This window comes from Lactuca serriola, chromosome 9, assembly GCF_051521515.1.
Source record: "Lactuca serriola cultivar US96UC23 chromosome 9, Lser_US96UC23_V15, whole genome shotgun sequence".
Classification (NCBI taxonomy): Eukaryota; Viridiplantae; Streptophyta; class Magnoliopsida; order Asterales; family Asteraceae; genus Lactuca; species Lactuca serriola.
In genome coordinates, this window is record NC_136416.1 from 43,809,720 (window position 1) to 43,832,434 (window position 22,715).

At 37.4% G+C, this 22,715-nt stretch overlaps 1 pseudogene; it reads left to right on the forward strand.

Annotated features, from left to right (window-relative positions):
• Positions 1-17,870: 17,870 nt before the first annotated feature.
• On the forward strand, positions 17,871-18,627 carry LOC145075632 (non-specific lipid-transfer protein Lac s 1 pseudogene; annotated as a pseudogene).
• The last annotated feature ends 4,088 nt before the right edge of the window (positions 18,628-22,715 follow it).

Below are 22,715 nucleotides of genomic sequence, written 5' to 3' on the forward strand. Positions count from 1 at the left end.
AATAGTCTAGGTTAACCTTTGTAACCCGTTTTTAAATAATAAGATTGTATTATTTGAGTATTGTATGTTTTGTGCTTAATTGCTTAATTATGTGGTTTGAATAATTAAGAATAGAAATAAGCGTCAAAATTTAAGTGTAAAATAAACATAATATATTTGAATAATGTTGTAGTAGTTGAAACGAGGTTTCCGAATATATATAGAACGCCCAAATCTGACTTCGTATGAGGAAGTTATGATTTATCGAAGTTTCGGCTTAGCGGTGTGCAGCCCGAAATACTCGATTTGAGATCAAGCGGTTTTTAGCCGAAGCAATCTAAACGAGGATCGAAGGTCTCGTTGTTGGTATCGAAGCGATAAAAAGTTAGGCGAGAACGGACGTCAAACGAAGAAGTTATGAATTTATAACGAAGTTTTTCTCTTGCGGCCTATTAAAAATAAATAATAAAAATAAATCAAAATTAGCCGACGGAGTCTAAATGAAAGTTGTAGAGCGTAGTCTCACCTTCGCGTGGATATAAAGAACGTCGAAAACGGAGTTCGTATGAAGAAGATATGAATTTCCGAAGTTTATTTAATATTTTGTATTTAAATTTAATTGGAAATTCGGAAGCATTATCCGAAGGAGTCACCGATCTGATCCGAGGTACGCCCCGCGTACTCCGAAGGTGTCGACACTCGCAGCAAGTGGCTTCGGATACGTAAGCAATGACGTTTCGGGCAGTACGCCCCGCGTACTCCGAGGCTCCAGCCTCCTATAAATAGGATGCGAGGGCAGCCGATTCTTTTGTTCATTTTCTCTCTTCTCTCTCCCGTTTTGCATCGTTTTGCGTGCCAGAAATACCCCAAAGCCCCGGTATCATACTCGAGCCCCGAGGCAAGTCCCGAGATCCCGAAGATCCCGAGAAGTGCGGTTCCCGAGCCGAAGCTCTGTCTGCGAGAAGTTCGATTTTTGTGAAGATCTTCCAGATCTGCTGAGGATTACAACTTCTGCAAGTCGTAGTGCTGTCTGATCATCTTCTGATCAAGTGAGTGTATACTACCTTTCATAAACACGATAATAATACAAGTTTGGTTCGAGTGTATTAAGTATATTGTTGTTTATAGGTGTGAGTGTGTAGTTACTTTCTTCTAACGCATAATTATGAAGTATTTTATACGGAATACGTATTATGTGTATAATTTTGTGGTTATGTGTGTGAATGTGTATTCACTTTCTTTAACTCATAGAAATGATTTATTCTCTATGAGATATGTGTTATGTGTGTGTGTGCCTCATCTGTTATGTGGAATATGTGTTGATTAAAGCATGCTATACAGGTTTTTAAACTATGTATAAAAATTATATTTTTATCTACTAATATGTTGGGTAGAACATGGGTAGATAGTTGGTGTGTAATAAACAGATGAGAGGTCTCGTTGTTGTTTGATTTAGTCATCTAGCGGAGTTTAGATGACGACCACGGGCTATTCTAGACAGTTTTGTGGAAACATTAGCAGGTTCGCCACCTGTAGGTGTTAATGAACTTGGGTGTTCATTCGCTGTACTCCATCCCCCTCATGGTTGCCTTATTTGACTTATATTGCTGAGGTACCCCCGAAGCATGTGTTGTCACCCCGATGAAATATTCTTAGACTAGGTCCCTTATGCTAGTTGTTTTAGGGACATAAAGTGAGAATAACGGGAATGGGTAATTGGGTTATTGTTGGTTGGTGAAAATTAAATATGATTATTTATTGTGGGTTGAAAACCCTATATGCTCACCAGGCTCCCAAGCCTGACCCACTCAGTTTTATTTGTATTACAGGAAGTGGCGCGAGGGCATAAGATGGATGAACCATCAAGTTGTTTTGTTTACAAGTCTGTATATGTATATATTTGTTGAATGACTTGTAATGTTATCGTTTATGCTTATTGGTCTGTATCGGTACATGACACCCCGAGTTTTGATTTTATAATGAAAAATACATTTCTTTTATGAAATGCTTTGGTAAACATTGTTTTATCATGTTTTATTTTTGGGAACAAATTCCGCAACTCTTTCAAATCAAAAGGATTTACTCTGAAAATATTTTAAAAGCATAAATGAAAATCGGTCTTTTCTGGCCGAGATTTTGGGGATGTCACAGTTGGTATCAGAGCATTAGTTTAAGCGAACTAGGAATTTGTAGGATTTCTAAATTTAAACTTAGAATGCTAAGTGAAGTTTTGAGATGTGTGTCTGTTATATTTTAGACACGAGCACTGGTTTATTTTAGGAAAGTTGCCTAAAATGCTTTATGTGCTAAATGTTATATGTTGTCATATGTGATATTATTTGTTCGGATCTATGGTCTGTTGCCGACCGGATCTAGAAACCTTATGTGTGTAGGATTCTAAGCGTATGTCTACGATATTAGAACTAGCATGTAAACGTTTCGGTGTGATAAGGAAGATTTGAATATCTATCATGATTGAGGATCTAATTTCACCTTATTCGGTGCGTAGATCAAAATGGTGAGAACCAGAAGTGGAGTTGGAAATGCTGAAGAAAACAGGAATCAACCACCAGTTATTGAACAAGTACCTGTCGTAGCAGCAGCACCTGAGCCAATAACCATGGCTGGTGTGCAAATGATGATTCAGACGATGTTGGATCGTCAGATGGATGAGACTAGACGGTTGCTTCAACAGAATCGTGAAGAACTGTCAATTCGTGTGGAAGAGCCTGAATTAAATGAAGGGCACTCGGAAGGTGGAAACTTCAGTGGGTCTATTGGTCAAGCCAACCCACCGATAGTTAGGCAAAACAACCATGACGGAAGGAATGATGGAATGGGATGCAAGTACAAGGACTTTCTAACTTGCAAACCATCGACCTTCAATGGAAAGGAGGATCCGATTGGGGTTATGGATTGGATCTCCGAAATGGAGTTAGCCTTCATGACGTGTGGCTGCAGAGGTAGGTTGCAAACTATCTATGCAGTGCGACAATTCCGAGGTGGAGCCGTTCGTTGGTGGAACACTCTAGGGAAGACGTTGAGCCCTAATGAGCCACTGCAATTGTCATGGGCAGAGTTCTTGGTGCAGTTCAAGCGTAGATTCTGCTCGGCTCAAAATTTGTTGGAGTTGGAGAACAAGTTCCTGACATTGACGAAAGGCAGCATGTCAGTTGATGAATACACCAATAACTTCACCGATAAGATGGAGTTTGCCTTGCGTATCGTTCCAGATGAGCTGACAAAGGTGGACCGGTATGCGAAGGGACTCCCATGGGAGTACAAGGTGCCAGTACGTCAGGCACTTACTCTAGAGGCAGCTATCTGGGCTGCCAAGTCTGTTAAGAACATGATTAAGGGAAGAACCACCGTCAAGGTTGAGGTTGGTGAGAAAAGGAAGTTTGAGGGAACATCTAGTTCCGGTAAGAAAAGCAAATTTTCGAAATCTGATTCGAAAAAGTTTGGAGGAAAAGGAGGAGAAGCGAAGTGGTGTGATAAGTGTAAGAAAAAGCACTTTGGGAAATGTAGTGAGGATGTAACCTGCTACAAGTGTGGAAAGATTGGACATTTTGCCAATGAATGTCCGAACAAAAAAAGGATGTGTTTTGGTTGTAATGAAGAGGGGCATATTTTGAAAGACTGTCCGAAGAAGAAGGAGGCAGCTAGGCCCAACATTCCACCAAAGCCGAAGGCGAGAGCCTTCCAAATGACACTTGAGGCTGCGAAAGATGAAGCTGATGTCGCTTCAGGTACCTTTCTCGTAAACGAATTACCTGCTCAAATTTTGTTTGATTCTGGAGCCAACTACTCCTTTATTTCGCATGAGTTTGGTAGAAAGCTAGCTTTGCCTATTGATAGACTAGATGATGCTTTATTAGTCGAAGTAGCTAGTGGCAAGTTTGTACCTGTTAGTCGTTGTATGAAAGACATCTTAACTGATCTTAATGGGAATAAGTTCCACGAGGAATTATTGCCTATCAAGCTTAATGGTTTCGACATCGTGTTGGGAATGGATTGGCTTAGCGCCAATGATGCTGAAATTTTGTGCAAGAAGAAGATAGTTAAAGTAAACCCGCTTGGTAAGGATTCATTTATGGTGTATGGGGACAAACGCAGAGTGAATTCTGGAATCATTTCTCTAATGAAAGCCAGAAAGTGTTTGACCAAGGGATGTACATCATATTTAGCATTCGTGATCGATGCTAAGAAGGAAAAAAAGGTGATGCAGAGTATTCCAGAGGTGTGTGATTATCCGGAAGTATTTCCCGAAGATCTTTCTGGATTACCACCTGATAAACAAGTAGAGTTCAGAATAGACTTGTTACCAGGAACCACGCCAATAGAAAAAGCACCTTATCGATTAGCACCGACGGAGATGAAGGAGCTGATGATGCAACTTCAGGAGTTATTGGACAAAGGTTTCATTAGACCTAGTTCATCGCCCTGGGGAGCTCCGGTGTTATTTGTGAAGAAGAAAGATGGAAGTATGAGAATGTGCATCGATTATAGAGAGCTGAACAAGGCAACAATAAAGAATAGATATCCGTTGCCGAGGATTGATGACCTATTTGATCAATTGCAAGGTTCGAGCTATTTCTCGAAGATCGATCTAAGGTCAGGATATCATCAGCTAAAGGTAAGAGAGCAAGATATCGAGAAGACTGCATTCAGAACTAGATATGGACACTACGAGTTCTTGGTTATGTCATTTGGACTGACCAATGCTCCGGCAGCGTTCATGGATTTGATGAATAGGGTTTGTAATCCGTTCCTTGATAAATCTGTGATAGTGTTCATAGAAGACATTCTGATTTACTCGAAAAGCCAGGAGGAACATGGCAGACACTTGCGAGAAGTGTTAGAAGTCTTGAAGAAGGAGAAGCTATATGCAAAGTTCTCTAAATGTGATTTTTGGATTCGTGAAGTCCAATTCTTGGACCACGTGGTCAACCAAGAAGGGATCATGGTTGATCAAGCAAAGATTGAAGCTGTGATGAAATGGGAACAACCGAAAAGTCCCACGGAGATTCGAAGCTTTTTAGGATTAGTCGGATATTACCGAAGGTTTATCCAAGGCTTTTCTTCGATCGCTACTCCATTAACAGCTTTGACCCATAAAGGAGCTACTTATGCTTGGAGTGATAAGCATAAAGAAGCATTTGAGCAGCTAAAGAAGAAGCTATGCGAGGCACCGATACTTTCTTTACCCGATGGAGTTGAAGACTTCGCTGTTTATAGCGATGCGTCTGGGGTTGGATTGGGTTGTGTTTTGACCCAAAGAGAAAAGGTGATAGCATATGCGTCTCGACAGTTGAAGGAGCATGAAAAGAATTACCCGACTCATGATTTGGAGTTGGCAGCGGTAATTTTCGCTCTGAAAATATGGAGGCATTACCTCTATGGCACGAAGTGCAAACTTCTCACTGATCATAAGAGTCTCCAATATCTCTTTAATAAAAAAGAATTGAATATGAGGCAACGACGCTGGCTAGAATTACTTAAAGACTACGACTGTGAGATACTTTACCACCCCGATAAAGCTAATGTTGTTGCTGATGCTCTCAGTCGGAAAGTCAATCTTGAAAGGAAAAGGCCAAGAGTGTTGAGAATTGAAGTTGTCTCGACCATTGTGGAAAGTATAAAGAAAGCTCAAGAGGAAGCTTCTGAGAAAAATGACCGAAAGGAGGAACGTTTGGGTAAAACGTTGGTGTTTGGTACAAACGGTCATGGACTGAAGGTATTCCAAGATCGTATTTGGGTACCTAAGTCAGGAGGAATCAGAGATCTTCTGATGGAAAAAGCTCACAAAACCATGTACTCAATTCATCCGGGTAGCACTAAAATGTATAGGGACCTGAAACCCTACTACTGGTGGCCGACGATGAAGCTTGATGTTGCAAAGTATGTGGCCGAGTGTGTGACTTGTGCGAGAGTCAAGACACAACATCAGAAACCTTACGGGAGTTTAGAACCATTGCCTGTGCCTATGGGTAAGTGGGAAGACATTGCTATGGACTTTGTCACTAAACTGCCCAGAACAAAGAATGGTCACGACATGATTTGGGTGGTCGTTGATCGATTCACTAAGAGTGCGCATTTCATAGCAGCCAAGGAGAAATGGTCTATGGAGAAGCTTGCGAATTCTTACGTGAAGGAAATTGTGAGGCTTCACGGTTTTCCGTTAACGATTGTATCGGATCGTGATAGCCGTTTCACCTCAAGATTTTGGAAAAGTCTAAAAGAGGAAATGGGTACCAAGTTATGTTTAAGCACAGCTTACCATCCGCAGACTGATGGTCAGAGTGAAAGAATGATACAAACACTTGAAGATATGCTTAGAGCATGTACCTTGGAATTCCTAGGTAATTGGGATGAACATTTACCATTGGTAGAATTTTCCTACAATAATAGTTTTCACTCGAGCATTAAGATGGCACCTTATCAAGCTTTGTATGGACAGAAGTGTCGTACGCCGTCTTGTTGGCTTGAGGCTGGGGAAAAGCAGTTTATGGGGCTAGAGATGGTTCATCAAACTGTTGAAAAGTTGAAAATAATTAGGGAAAGAATGTTAGCAGCTCAAGATCGTCAAAAGAGCTATGCTGACAAGAAGCGAAGACCGATGACTTTTGAAATTGGAGATTCGGTTTTGCTTAAAGTCTCGCCGTGGAAGGGACTTATAAGGTTTGGAAAAAGGGGAAAGTTGAGTCCAAGGTTTATTAGACCGTTTAAAGTTCTTTAGAGGATTAGGAACCAAGCTTACAAGCTCGAATTACCCGAAGAACTGGATGGAATTCACAACACTTTTCATGTGTGTTATTTGAGGAAGTTCACGGGTGAAGTTCCCAACATAATTCCAATTTCTGAATTGAGAATTGATGAGAACAAAAGGTTGATTGAAGAACCAGAGGCAATTGTTGACCGAAAGACTAAGAAGTTGCGACGCAAAGTGTTTGGGTTAGTGCTTGTCCGATGGAAACACACGAATGGGCCGAATCTCACCTGGGAGACGGAGAGTGACATGTTGAGTCGCTATCCGCATTTGTTTGTTGATGTGTGATTCCGGGGACGGAATCATTCTAAGGTGGAGAGAGTTGTAACGCCTGTGTTTCCGGGCTTGCCATTTTTAGCAATGTAATAGTCTAGGTTAACCTTTGTAACCCGTTTTTAAATAATAAGATTGTATTATTTGAGTATTGTATGTTTTGTGCTTCATTGCTTAATTATGTGGTTTGAATAATTAAGAATAGAAATAAGCGTCAAAATTTAAGTGTAAAATAAACATAATATATTTGAATAATGTTGTAGTAGTTGAAACGAGGTTTCCGAATATATATAGAACGCCCAAATCTGACTTCGTATGAGGAAGTTATGATTTATCGAAGTTTCGGCTTAGCGGTGTGCAGCCCGAAATACTCGATTTGAGATCAAGCGGTTTTTAGCCGAAGCAATTTAAATGAGGATTGAAGGTCTCGTTGCTGGTATCGAAGCGATAAAAAGTTAGGCGAGAACGGACGTCAAACGAAGAAGTTATGAATTTATAACGAAGTTTTTCTGTCGTGGCCTATTAAAAATAAATAATAAAAATAAAGTCAAAATTAGCTGACGGAGTCTAAGCGAAAGTTGTAGAGCGTAGTCTCACCTTCGCGTGGATATAAAGAACGTCGAAAACGGAGTTCGTATGAAGAAGATATGAATTTCCGAAGTTTATTTAATATTTTGTATTTAAATTTAATTGGAAATTCGGAAGCATTATCCGAAGGAGTCACCGATCTGATCCGAGGTATGCCCCGCATACTCCGAAGGTGTCGACACTCGCAGCAAGTGGCTTCGGATACGTAAGCAATGACGTTTCGGGCAGTACGCCCCGCATACTCCGAGGCTCCAGCCTCCTATAAATAGGATGCGAGGGCAGCCGATTCTTTTGTTCATTTTCTCTCTTCTCTCTCCCGTTTTGCATCGTTTTGCGTGCCAGAAATACCCCGAAGCCCCGGTATCATACTCGAGCCCCGAGGCAAGTCCCGAGATCCCGAACATCCCGAGAAGTGCGGTTCCCGAGCCGAAGCTCTGTCTGCGAGAAGTTCAATTTTTGTGAAGATCTTCCAGATCTGCTGAGGATTACTACTTCTGCAAGTCATAGTGTTGTCTGATCATCTTCTGATCAAGTGAGTGTATACTACCTTTCATAAACACGATAATAATACAAGTTTGGTTCGAGTGTATTAAGTATATTGTTGTTTATAGGTGTGAGTGTGTAGTTACTTTCTTCTAACGCATAATTATGAAATATTTTATACGGAATACGTATTATGTGTATAATTTTGTGGTTATGTGTGTGAATGTGTATTCACTTTCTTCTAACTCATAGAAATGATTTATTCTCTATGAGATATGTGTTATGTGTGTGTGTGCCTCATCTGTTATGTGGAATATGTGTTGATTAAAGCATGATATACAGGTTTTTAAACTATGTATAAAAATGTATATTTTTATCTACTAATATGTTGGGTAGAACATGGGTAGATAGTTGGTGTGTAATAAACAGATGAGAGACCTCGTTGTTGTTTGATTTGGTCATCTAGCGGAGTTTAGATGACAACCACGGGCTATGCTAGACAATTTTGTGGAAACATTAGCAGGTTCGCCACCTGTAGGTGTTAATGAACTTGGGTGTTCATTCGTTGTACTCCATCCCCCTCATGGTTGCCTTATTTGACTTATATTGCTGAGGTACCCCCGAAGCATGTGTTGTCGCCCCGATGAAATATTCTTAGACTAGGTCCCTTATGCTAGTTGTTTAGGGACATAAAGTGAGAATAACGGGAATGGGTAATTGGGTTATTGTTGGTTGGTGAAAATTAAATATGATTATTTATTGTGGGTTGAAAACCCTATATGCTCACCAAGCTCCCAAGCCTGACCCACTCAGTTTTATTTGTATTACAGGAAGTGGCGCGAGGGCATAAGATGGATGAACCATCAAGTTGTTTTGTTTACAAGTCTGTATATGTATATATTTGTTGAATGACTTGTAATGTTATCGTTTATGCTTATTGGTCTGTATCGGAACATGACACCCCGAGTTTTGATTATATAATGAAAAATACATTTCTTTTATGAAATGCTTTGGTAAACATTGTTTTATCATGTTTTGTTTTTTGGAACAAATTCCGCAACTCTTTCAAATCAAAAGGATTTACTCTGAAAATATTTTAAAAGCATAAATGAAAATCGGTCTTTTCTGGCCGCGATTTTGGGGATGTCACAGTTTGAAAATGCGAAAAATTGTTTTAAATTCTTACGGTGTTACAGTGAGATTTGTCAACTTGGGAAGAGTCATAGATCTCATCTTTCTTCTTCTCGTGTTATTTCCACTACATTGTTTGCATTAGTATATTCTGATGTTTGGGGCCATTCCCTTATATTTTCTTTCACTGGAAATCAATATTCATTATATTTGTTGACGATTGCACTAAATTTGTCTGGATATATTTCCTGTCCCACAAATCACAAGTATTTTCAATCTTTCTTCATTTTCCTACCATGATAAAAACCTAGTTCTCATATGTCATTAAAACTTTACAAACTGACTGGGGTGGAGAGTTTAGAAATGTCTCTTCTTTTCTTAAAACAAATAGCATTGACCATTGTATTTCATGTCCATATACACAAGAGAAAAATGGTGTAGTTGAACGCATAAATTGCATCATTATGGAAAAAGTTTTAAGCTTATTAGCTCAATCATCTTTACCTCACTTATTCTGGGAACATGCATTTAAAACAACCACTTACCTACATAATTGAACCATTACTCTTCTTAACTACGAATCTCCTTATCAAAAACTTTACCATAAAGTCCCAGATTACAAATCTCCTCTTCTATGTTATCCTTTTCTAAGACCTTATAATGCTAACAAAATTGATTTTAGATCCAAAACATGCATTTTTCTTGGGTACAGTGCATCTCAAAAAGGTTATATTTGTTTTCATCAACCCTCTCCTTTCATATATATCTCCCGCTATGTCGTCTCTTATGAAGACATTCTTCCAAATCTACCTTAATCAAACTCCATCACTACCTCTGATCTTCAGACACAAAATGTTTTACATGTTGTTATCCCAATTTTAGATATGCCTTCATCTCACGCATCGTCTTCCACCCCTTCCAACCCATCATTTTCACCGTCTCATACTCCAATTAATAATACTTCTCCTATTACTTCCCCTATTTCGCATCCATCAACTCCACACTATCAACAATCCACATCTAGTTCTAAAGCTAGACACAACTCTCTTGTACCTTCCTATTTCAGACTAGCGGATAATAATCAACACTTCATGATAACTCCAGTTCGTACAAACTCACTTAAACCAAAAAAATCCATCAAACTAGCCTCAAACCAAGATATTGAACCTCAAAATACTCTCAAGCGATTAATCACACTTGTTGGCAAAACACAATGCAGGCTGAATATGATGCACTCATGAAAAATAAAACATGGTATATTGTTTCTTGTCCCACTAACACTAATGTTGTAGGTTGTAAGTGGATTTTAGGGAAAAATAGAGGTCTCATGGTTCCATTGAAAGACATAAAGTGTGATTAGTGGCATAAGGATTCAGCCAAGAGGCTGGTGCTGATTTTTTTGAATCCTTCAGTCCTGTTATTAAACCAATAACCATGCACCTAGTTCTTTTTATTGCTCTTTCTCAAGGTTGGCGAATTAGACAACTAGACATTAATTATGCGTTTCTCAACGTGGATTTGACAGAAGAAGTATATATGAAACAGCCAAAAGGATTTGAAGATCCTACACAACCCAATCATGTGTGTCGTCTTAATAAAGCTCTTTACGGCCTTAAACACGCTTCAAGAGCATGGTTCACTAAATTAAAAAAAAAATACTTAGTTGACCATGGGTTTAGAGCTTATCAATCCGACACATCTCTATTTGTTCATATTTCTTCAAAATCGACAATATATGTACTTGTGTATCTCGATGACTTTGATTGTCACCTAGGCAGTTATAGAGGTCCAAAATCAAATATCGTTCAAGGGCCGATATTTGGGATATAGGTTATCGCGGTGGGATATTGGTGGGATATCGGTATTTTTATATCATGCATAATTAACACATATAAACATAAAACATACATAAAAGTAATATAAAAAGTCAAAATTGAAAAACTGTAAATGTTTGAAACATAATCTTACGTAAGCCATGGAATCTTCCTCCGAGTCCACATCAACCAAGACATCAAATTATTTTATCTAGATCATTCACATCAACTCTAATATCATCAGCATCATTTAAGAATTATGTACTTAACACATCAACATGATCAAACCTATAGAAACTAGCACGTTAGCACTTAAATATGTAACAATTAACATAACAATAAGATCGGTTAATACTTAAAACATGAGTCTATGACATAAAACTAACAATTAACTACTTAACATAATAACAGGTTCAGTTAAGTTAAGTCCATAAGACTTTAGGCCATGACTTAACACTAAAAAAAGCAAGTAAAATTAATTAACCGATATCCCACCTGGAAATCGCCTGAAATATCGGTTAAATATCGGCAAATATCACCGATATTTGCGGTCCGATATTTTGGACCGATATTTGACACCGCTATTTTGAAATGTACCGATAACCGATACCCCACCTAGAAATCGCAGATATTAACTACTTAGATTGTCACAAGTACAAATGATGGTGTTCTTCAAAAGTTTATCACTGATTTATATCATATATTCTCGTTGAAAGAGTTGGAGATTTGCAGTTTTTTTCTTGGGCTTCAGGTTCATTGCCATGCAACAGGCCTTACACTATCTCAAAAAGCTTATATTCAAGATTTCATTAATCGAATCAACATGTTCATGGTAGCTCCTATGTCTACCCTTGTTGATCTATACAATTGTCTTCACAAAGATTGTGACACGTTTGAAGATCCCACGTTATAGAGACAAGTCGTTGGCTCCTTACAATATGCTACTATTACAAAACCTGACATCACTTATTCGGTAAATTGTTGTTTGCCAATTCATGTATGCTCCTACCATCAGACATTGGCTGGCTGTAAAAAGAATTCTACGATACTTAAAGGGCACAATAAATCATTGTCTAACTTCAAACCTACCACTGTAAAAGCATTACATGCCTACTCCGATGCAGAATGGAATTCTGATAAAGCTAGATGATAGTAGATCTCAATATAGATTTGTAAGTTTTATGGGCCTAATCTTATCAATTGAACTTCTCGAAAACAACTATTGGAGCCATCTTCATGAGCAAAAATCCAGTGATTAGCACACAGTCAAAATATATTGCATTAGATTTTCATTTTATTCATGAACAAGTCAAGGCAGGAAATTTGAATATTTGTTATGTTTCCACAGTTGATCAATATGCAGTCATATTCACAAAACCGCTAGCCAAAGATCGTCTTTGTTTTCTTCATTACAAGTTATAAGTCAGTCCAAACCTTGAGCTTGCCTGGGGATAATAACATTAGATAACATTGTTTTTAAATGACCTTTGTAAAATGTGTGAAATAGAAGAGTTCATAGAATCTAGATATAGTCCAAGTCTGTTCCTAAGAGTGAGAAGATATTCTCTCCAGCTTCTTATATTTAAACTATGTACATCTTGTTGATTAATATGTTGGTATAATCCAGAAAGTTTGGGGACCATTTATGTTTGTTTTTCATTTATGTCTATTTCCAGTATTCACATAGGAAGCTGTCAAAGGCCATGTTGGTCATTTTCCCTTTTCTTTAGGAACTAGCAATTAAGTGGTTTAGTGGTTCCATATTTCTAGCTTATTGATAGGATAAGTAGATTGTATCGTCTTTGTTTTTGAAGCAGTGAGAAAACCCAGAAAATTGCTCCATCTCGTCTTGTACTTTGATCTCTCTAATTCTCTCCATTTTCTGCTCTGTTTTAGTTGTGTGGAACAGGGCCTGCAACAATACTTGGTATCAGAGCAAAATCTGGTATATGCCCAAGTATCAACCACGAGTGATTGAGATGATGGGAAACAACAATGATAAAGATGGCTCTATCACTTTACACTACCCCATGCTATCGAGAAGTAATTATGCTGCTTGGGCAATCAAAATGAAAGTTTTCATGCAGGCCCAAGGTGTTTGGGAGGCAGTAGAACCAAGAACAGCCAATACAGTCGTTGAAGTACGGAAAGATAAGATGGCAATGGCGGCTATCTACCAAGGCATTCCAGAAGATATGCTCCTATCGTTAGCAGAGAAGCAGACAGCGAAGGAGGCATGGGAAACTCTGAAAACGATGTATCTAGGGGCTGATCGGGTGAAGACGGCTAGGGTTCAGACGTTGAAGACTGAACTTGAAATGATGAGCATGAAGGAGTCAGAAACAGTAGACGAGTTTGCTGCCAAAGTCACAAACATAGTTAGCAATGTTCGTGCCTTAGGAGAGACAATAGGAGAGGCATATGTGGTCAAGAAGTTGCTTCGGGCAGTACCTAACAAGTTAGTGCAAATCGCATCCACCATAGAGCAATTTGCTGATCTAGAAACTATGACAGTTGAAGAAGTCATAGGGAGACTAACGGCACACGAGGAAAGAATACGAGGCCAAAGCAACTCCAATGAAGGAAAGTTACTCCTGACACATCAGGAGTGGCTTGACAAAACAAAGAAGAAAAAGGATGAAGGCCAAAAATCATCACAGCGGGACTCCAGGCAACACAATCCCGGTTCACGCGGTCGTGGGGGAGGCTGGGGGAGAGGTAACTCAAACCGTGGGGGTCACCGTGGTGGTGGTTCACAGTCGAGTCGTGATGGAGGACGGAACACAAAAAGTCGAGACAAAAGCATAGTGGTGTGTTACAACTGTCAAGAACAAGGCCATTATGCAGCAGAGTGCAAGAACCCACGAAAGGAAAGGTTTCAGGAAGCCAATTTGATGCAGGGATTTGATGATCAAGAACCTGCCCTATTATTAGATGCATACAGTAAGGGTGAAGTGCATGAAGAGGTGTATTTGAATGAAAAGCAGGTGACTCCAAAACTGAAAACAAATGGCTATGAAGCTACAAAATCCAAGATATGGTACCTGGATAATGGGGCCAGTAACCATATGACAGGAGAAGAAGAGAAGTTCCGTGAGATAAACAAGACAATAAAAGGGTATGTTCGTTTTGGAGATAGCTCAAAAGTGAGAATCGAAGGAAAAGGTTCGATTCTCTTCCAATGCAAGAATGGAGAACAAAGGTTGCTGAGCGAAGTATACTACATCCCAAGCTTATGCAACAATATCATAAACTTGGGTCAACTGGCAGAAACCGGTGATAGAATAGTGATGCTTGGGTCATTCTTATGGATCCATGATCATACTGGTAGATTACTAATGAAAGTAAAGAGATCAGTAAACAGGTTGTACAAGATTGCATTGGAAGAGGTAAAAGCAGCATGCTTGTTAGGAGAAGGAAAGGAGCAAGATTGGTTATGGCATGGGAGGCTAGGGCATGTAAACTTCAATGCTCTTAAACTAATGTCAGAGAATGGTGTGGTCCATGGGTTGCCTCGAATAATCAATCCATCTCGTCCGTGCGAATGGTGCTTAGCTGGAAAACAAACACGGACGCCATACCCCCTGCAAGCCTCGTACAAAGCAAGCAAGAAACTCGAGCTGGTTCACGGAGATCTTTGTAGCCCCATCACACCTGCAACGCCATCAGGGAATAGGTATTTTCTACTTCTTGTCAACGACTTTAGTCGTGTGATGTGGATATACCTGATGAAGACAAAGGATGAAACCTTTGATATCTTCAAGAAATTTCGGGCCCTAGTCGAGAATGAAACAGGTGAAAGAATAAAAACATTCAGAACTGATCGTGGTGGTGAGTTCACGTCTAAAGACTTTACCACTTATTGTGAGGCAACTGGTCTAAAGAGACACCTCACAGCACCGTTCTCCCCGCAACAGAACGGGGTGGTAGAGAGAAGAAACAGGACGGTGGTTGAAATGGCAAGAACAATGCTGAAACACATGAAAGTACCTGAAACCTTATGGGGTGAAGCCGTGAGGCACGCGGTCTATGTATTCAACCGTGTGACAACCAAAGCCTTGAAAGAGAAGACGCCATATGAAGCATGGGCTGGAAGAAAACCCAATCCGGAGCACTTACGGGTATTTAGTTGCACAGCTCACACAAAAGTTGTAAAAGGGCATATGAGGAAACTTGAAGACAGAAGCAGGCCATTGTTGTATTTGGGAACGGAACTTGGGAGCAAAGCTTATCGTTTGCTTGACCCCGATACCGGAAAAATATGTGTAAGTCGAGATGTATGTTTCGAGGAAGATAGAGAATGGTCTTGGAATAACTCAGTTAAGTTCAAAGATAGTCTTGGCATCCGGTTTGTGATAGAAGGTTATGGAGATGAGGTTGTAAGCCAAGAAGAAAATCCAATACCTTTTAATGTCGATAACAGCAATAACTCAAGAGAAGTGACCTACGACAACAATCCCCAAGATAGCCCAACTCAGCAGGCCCAGGGTGAGGAATTTTTTGATTCATTTGAGTTAGCCCAAGAAACACCCCACAATAGCCCATCACCATCATTAGAAGAAAACCCTATCACACCCATCAGTTCAACCGATTCGAACACTACATCATCTGAATCAACCGGAGGCGGGGCTCCAAAAAGATATCGACGACTATCAGATATCTACAGACAGGAAGATGAACTGATGTTTGCACTTGACAATGAAGAACCGGAGTCGTACAGTCAAGCTAGTAAAGAAAAGTAATGGGTAAAGGCGATGGAAGTTGAGTTGTCTGCAATCGAAAGAAATAAAACATGGGAGCTAGTCAGACTGCCACCTGGCCGAAGACCCATCGGTCTCAAATGGGTATATAAGCTGAAACGAGATCCCGATGGTAATGTGCTGAAACATAAGGCCAGGTTAGTGGCCAAAGGTTACGTTCAGAAGCAAGGGATCGACTTTGAAGATGTATTCGCTCTTGTGGCTCGGTTGTAAACGGTGAGAATACTTCTGGCTTTAGCAGGGATTAATGGCTGGCACGTTCATCACCTGGACGTGAAATCAGCATTTTTACACGGCAAGTTGGAGGAAGAGGTATATGTAACACAGCCTGAGGGATTCGTGCAGAAAAACAAATCTGGATTGGTGTACAAGCTGTCTAAAGCCTTGTATGGTCTTCGTCAAGCCCCCCGGGCATGGAATGCACGCCTTGATAAACATTTGAAGCTAATTGGGTTCGTAAGATGCGCCCATGAGTATGTAGTATACATTAGGAAAACCAACAGCAGCCTATTGATTGTAGGCACCTACGTTGATGACCTTATTGTTACTGGAACAAGCAAGAAGGAAATTGATTTGTTTAAGAAGGAAATGAATCAAGAGTTTGAAATGAGTGATATGGGGTTGCTGACATATTATTTGGGTATTGAAGTCTCACAAAAGGAGCATGGAATAACCTTGAAACAAACAGGTTATGCAAAGAAACTACTAGAAAAGACCGGTATGCTGGAATGCAATCCTACAGAGACCCCAATGGAGCACAATCTCGAACTCACCAAGGATGAAAGTGGAAAACCGGTGGATGCTACTGAATACCGAAGCATAGTGGGTGGGCTAAGATATCTGTGCCACACACGGCCAGACATCTCGTATGCTGTTGGAGTTGTAAGTCGGTTCCTCGAGAGACCCACCGAACAACACAATCATGCTGTGAAAAGAATACTAAGGTATATAAAAGGAACTCTCAACCTTGGTCTGGTATACACACGAAGCAAAGAAAAAATGCAAATAGTAGCATACTCTGACAACAATCATGCAAGAGACGTGAATGACAGGCGAAGCACAGGTGGCATGGTATTTTACTTGAACAAAAATCTGGTGACATGGAACTCTCAGAAGCAACAGTGTGTTGCACTCTCGTCATGCGAGGCGGAATTCATGGCTGTAAACTTGGCAACATGCCAAGGCATATGGGTCCGAAGACTTGTTCAAGAAATTACAGGTGAAAAGTTGGGTCCAGTAACAATACTCATCGACAACAAGTCAACACTGGAATTAGTCAAGCATCCGGTTTTCCATGGACGTAGCAAGCACATAGATACTCGGTTTCATTTCATAAGAGAATGCATTGTAACGTCTTTGTTTTTGAAGCAGTGAGAAAACCCAGAAAATTGCTCCATCTCGTCTTGTACTTTGATCTCTCTAATCCTCTCCATTTTCTGCTCTGTTTTAGTTGTGTGGAACAGGGCCTGCAACAATATAATATACATAATACATACGATTCCTTTCATGTCTTGGAAAAGCTACGATAAATATTCTCCTGTGATCTAAATATTAGTTTTAGTCTACAAAAAGACTTTATTAATTTGTCCTTATAATTGCATTCAATTCTTAATATTCACATGTCGATGTTACAAACTGCAATGGTATATTGATATAACGACTATATCCAATGTATATTAAATGGTTGTATGTTCAGTGAATAAAGATATACAACAGAGGATAAAACCTTTTCCATACTTTCTTTGCAATTTTCCAAAAAATAAAAATCTATGAGACTTAAATATCTTGAAATTATCGTGAGATCATAGTCTCAAACATTTGAATCAATTGCACAAAGACATTTGTTTTTCGTTGTGTTATAAAACATCGTTTATATATATCGAAGATATATATACATATATATACTTCAAAATTTTACGGCCTTTAATTAATTATGAATCCATCAACATCCATAGAATACCCTATATATATTGGTATCCTCGATAACATTTTCTTACATCAAATCCATAGACATAAATAACCACCTCTCGTATTAGAGTTTCTTTTTCGAGTTAAGTACAGTACGCAACATTAATGGCAGGGATGATAATGAAGCTCTTGTGTTCTGTGGTGGCTTGCATGGTGGTGTCTGCACCCTATGCAGAGGCCGCTATTACCTGCGGTGTGGTGGTGACCAAGATGTTGCCATGCCTGGCTTACCTGAGGAACGGTGGTGCAGTGCCAGTACCATGTTGCAATGGTGTTAAGAGTCTGAATGCTGCTGCACAAACAACCCCCGACCGGAAAGCTGCCTGTGTTTGCCTGAAGAATGCTTATGCATCATACCCCGGCATCAAAACTAACTACGCCATCAGCCTTCCAGGAAAGTGTGGGGTTAACATTCCATACAAGCTCAGCCCCTCCACTGATTGCACCAAGTATGTCTAATTTATACACTTTTTTAAGCATTACCCTTCCGTCTCAAAATAGATATAGAGATCATTCTTCCGTGTCAAACTAGATATTACGTCTCATCGACTAGATATTTCAACATGCATGGCATTCTTCTTCTTCTTCTTTTCTGTTTAGTAAGCATAAAATTTAACATAGATATCGTTCCATAACCATAAGTGTCTTTTTTTGTAATAATCGAAATCAAATATACACTTTCTCTCATCAACAATATTATCATAAAAAAAGTTGAAAATTTTAATTTTGGTTCAAAAGTTTTTCAGATTCTTATTATCAAAAGGACATTAGTATTTAATTATTAGTTAGAATATTATCAAACTATATAATAAATCAAACCTGTTTTTATATTTTCTTTTGTGGTTGTTGCAGGGTCCAGTAAATTAAGTTCATCCTAAGACGTTGGTTGGGAAGCTTTACAAACAAATATCATAAAGTATTTATTAAAATAAATATGGGACACTTGTGTTTTCCATATATAGTCATGTGTTATATGCAGTGTACTTGTTATATTATAAGTTTTGGTTTTCCCACCATGGTTAATCTCAATCTAAATATTCTATTAAGGTGCTGTATGTGCGTGAGAGAGTAAAAGAGACGCAGGAAAAACAGTCGCACGCTATATGTACACAAAGCAAAAAACAAAAATGCTAAAAAATTTAGTTTAACAATTTTAATATATATATATATATATATATATATATATATATATATATATATATATATATATATATTAGTTGTGAAACCCGTATATTATACGGGTTAATTAAAACATAATGTTAATCAGGAGCGATTAAATGAAGAGTTTATTTGAATTTGAAATATGAAATAAATGAAAATAATGAAAAAAAAAACATGCAAAAAATAAATTAATTAAAATTATGTATTTAATTGTTAGACCCGTGTACTAAACGATTTATTATTATAAAATGTTAAATACAAATGTTTAAAGTCTAAATTTAATTGAAATTGAAACTGAAATTTGAAATTTAAAATTAATAGTTATTATTGTACATTTAATTTATGGAAACTAAATTAATGATATAGTAGAAATGAATAATGAAGTAATTGACAAGTGGAAAATAAATATATTTCAAAATTATGACAAAATGACATGTGGCCAAATAAATAAAAGAATGATAAGTGGCAATAATATTTTCATTTATTAGGGTATATATATATATATATATATATATATATATATATATATATATGTATATATATATATATAGGGAGGGTTATATGGAAAATAAACAATTAGGGCAACACATGTTAGAACCAATGAAAGTGTGACAACACATCACTTTTGAATAACTACATAAAGAACTTCCATAATACATTGCTTATGAAAAAAGAAATAGATATGTGTCACTTGATCATTGGTTCCAGCATATATTGCCCTAATTGTTCATTTTCCATTGAACCTACTTCTATATATATATATATATATATATATATATATATATATATATATATATATATATATATATATATATATATATATATATATATATATATATATAATTTTGTTCCCGACGAACACTTTAGCAAAAGTTAATCCTAAAACGGAAAATATATAAAAGAAGTCTACGAAAACTATGACACTAATCACAAAACAAAATTTATAACACAAAATAGCGTTGAAGTGAATCTATGTAATGATAACGATGTTTACGCGCGGTCATTTTCTCGAAACATTATGCATATAAAATGAACCATTGAACCCGTGTTGCTTTTAATACTCATTTTTTCCCAAAATTATAGTATATCTTTCTTTTTTGGTTTGTCCTAAAATAATAGTCGACTTCTAAAAATAAATAACATTTTTACCAAAATACTCCCTTGTTATTACTTAACAAACTAAAATTTAATGAAACATTAAATGCAAAGTAAAGACAAAACTGTCATTTTATTATATAAAGTTAGTGATAATTAATGTTTTTCTTGATATTTGTGTTTTTTGTCTGTGGACAATAATATTGGAACGAAGGAAGTATAAAAGTAGTAAGCTAATTAGGGTATCACTAGAGTTTAATGGATTAATACATTATCATTTTTCTTCATTATACAACTTTATATTAATTTTCTATAATGCACTGAACTCAAATGCAGTGAACTCAATAGAGTTCAATGAAATATATATTTAATAGTGAAAATGTTTCATTTTCTTATTAAAGAGTTTAATGACCACTGTACTCTATATCCATTGAATGTGAATATGACATACCATAATTTTAAAGTTTAATTTATTGAATGTTAATTAGACATGTCATCTCATTTAACTTTCACGTTAAACTATACATTGTGAATGTTCTTATATATTATCAATATACTAATTATGATTGAGTAGTATTCTTTTCTTAATGTCCAAACTTAAACCTTGATTTCTACCATCATTTCAAGTAAAATCAAAATGTGTGTCAACAAAGTTGAATTAATTCAAAGCTTAAACATATACCGAGCAATGAATTTATATTTCTTGCAGTGGTTTAAAATTCATAGCTATTTTGGCTGCTAATTGATGATTAAAACTGACAAGTATTTTGACTGCTAATTTATCAGGTAACTACATCTCCATAATTATATCTAATTCCTTCTCTCATTTCTATCATTATCGACAGTCGTTAACGCCCTCAATCTTGGTCCTAACGTCCACCTTTTTCCGGCAACAATACTTCCTCTTGTTTTATATCCTTCTACCTTATACCGGCGACTCTTTCGTTTTTTGTAGACCATCGATTGGAAGATGGGGGCTGGGTTCAATTAAGAGAAAGAGAAGAAAGTGATATGTTCTTCGTTTATCAAAGAGAAAGAATGAGGGGTTGGGTTTGATTAATGAAAAGAAAAAAAAAAGTGATATGTTTTTTTCTTTTCTATTCTTCATTCATCGATTGCAACAGAAACATAGAAAGTGCTTCAATTCCCATTCTTATTGTTACAAGAATCTCTCTCTCTTTCTCTCTCTCTCTCTCTCTCTTATATATATATATATATATATATATATATATATATAGGAGTAGGATCAAATGAGAACACCTAAAAGGTTGAGAACGCGAGAATAGATCTAGAGCATCTAAATATTGAAATCTAAGGCTAATATCAAATGGACCATTTATGTAAATTCTGAAATTGTTAGTATTAAAGTGTAACTTTTAAAAAGGTGATAAGGGTATGATGGTAATTACATCTTTTGCCCATTCCTATAATTTCTCACTTACTCCCGTAGTTCCTTTCTAATTCTCCATATTGTTATTCATCTCTCTTTCTATATATCTAGGGTTTTATCAATAAATTGCCTCTTGCACACCATGGTATATTCTTCTCTCAAACTCCTTCCATCGCACCATCAATTTTCACAGTCTCGCAGCCATAATCTGACCATCACAACTCGCCAACCCATGGAGTTTATGTATAGTGACTCCGAACAACCACCACCGTGTCTCCGAACAACCACCACCACCCAAGACGTCATCATTCACGTCCGTCGAAACCATGGTCAACCTTTTTCGCCTCCAGATCAATCTTCAAAAGATTGACCCTTTTCAGGTGATTTTGTCGACATTCTATCACCATCGTTGTTCCTCTTAATCATCATTATTTTTCTGAAATTAGGGTTTTCATAAAGCAAGGGCTACTTGGTATGAAAGGAAATTAATCACGTATTGAGAAGGAATCGAAACTCTATAATTCCGATTTTACCCTCTTTATATACTTGCAAGCATTATCAAAATCACAATTGATTTCTATCAACCTGGGCTTTCATCAAGTTCTAGTACCAATTAATCTCTATAATAACATCTTTTTATTCTATTCGATTTCCATAAAGCAAGGGCATCAGTAGAATTTCCATAAAGCTAGTATCAATTGATTTCTATGAAATAATTTTTGTTCCTAATGGATGGCATCATCAAGTTTATAATCTGGTATGTTACAAATACACATATATTTGTGGTATGTGATAGATTTTTTTATACATTTGTGCTTAATATATTTGTTACAGGAAGATACAATATCAATAAACCACAATTGGTTCAATGCATATAACATTTCTTGGGTGGTAAGTAACAATCAAATAAACCAAAAACAATTTATGAAGATTTGTTTTTATCATTCACTTATTATTGTACTTTTAGTGGGATCATCTTTTGAGAGATTACAAAGAAGCTATAGAGTATATTGAAGATATCAATGACATTTGTGATGATTTTGAAGGACTTTGTCAACGAAATATTGCAGCTAATACATGTAGGAAGTTATTTTAGTGATTAGCCAATAAAAAAAAATCATGCATTCTTATATAAGTTAAGTTACAAAGTCTTTTTTTTTCATGCAGGCATGAATTTCTATGATCTTTTCAAATTTTTGGTGCGTTTTTCCTTTGCAAACATTGTTCAGCTTTGTCTTCTTGCTAAAATTAGTGATGATGTCAAATGGTATCCCTCTGTAAAAGCTAAACATTTAATAGTTAAC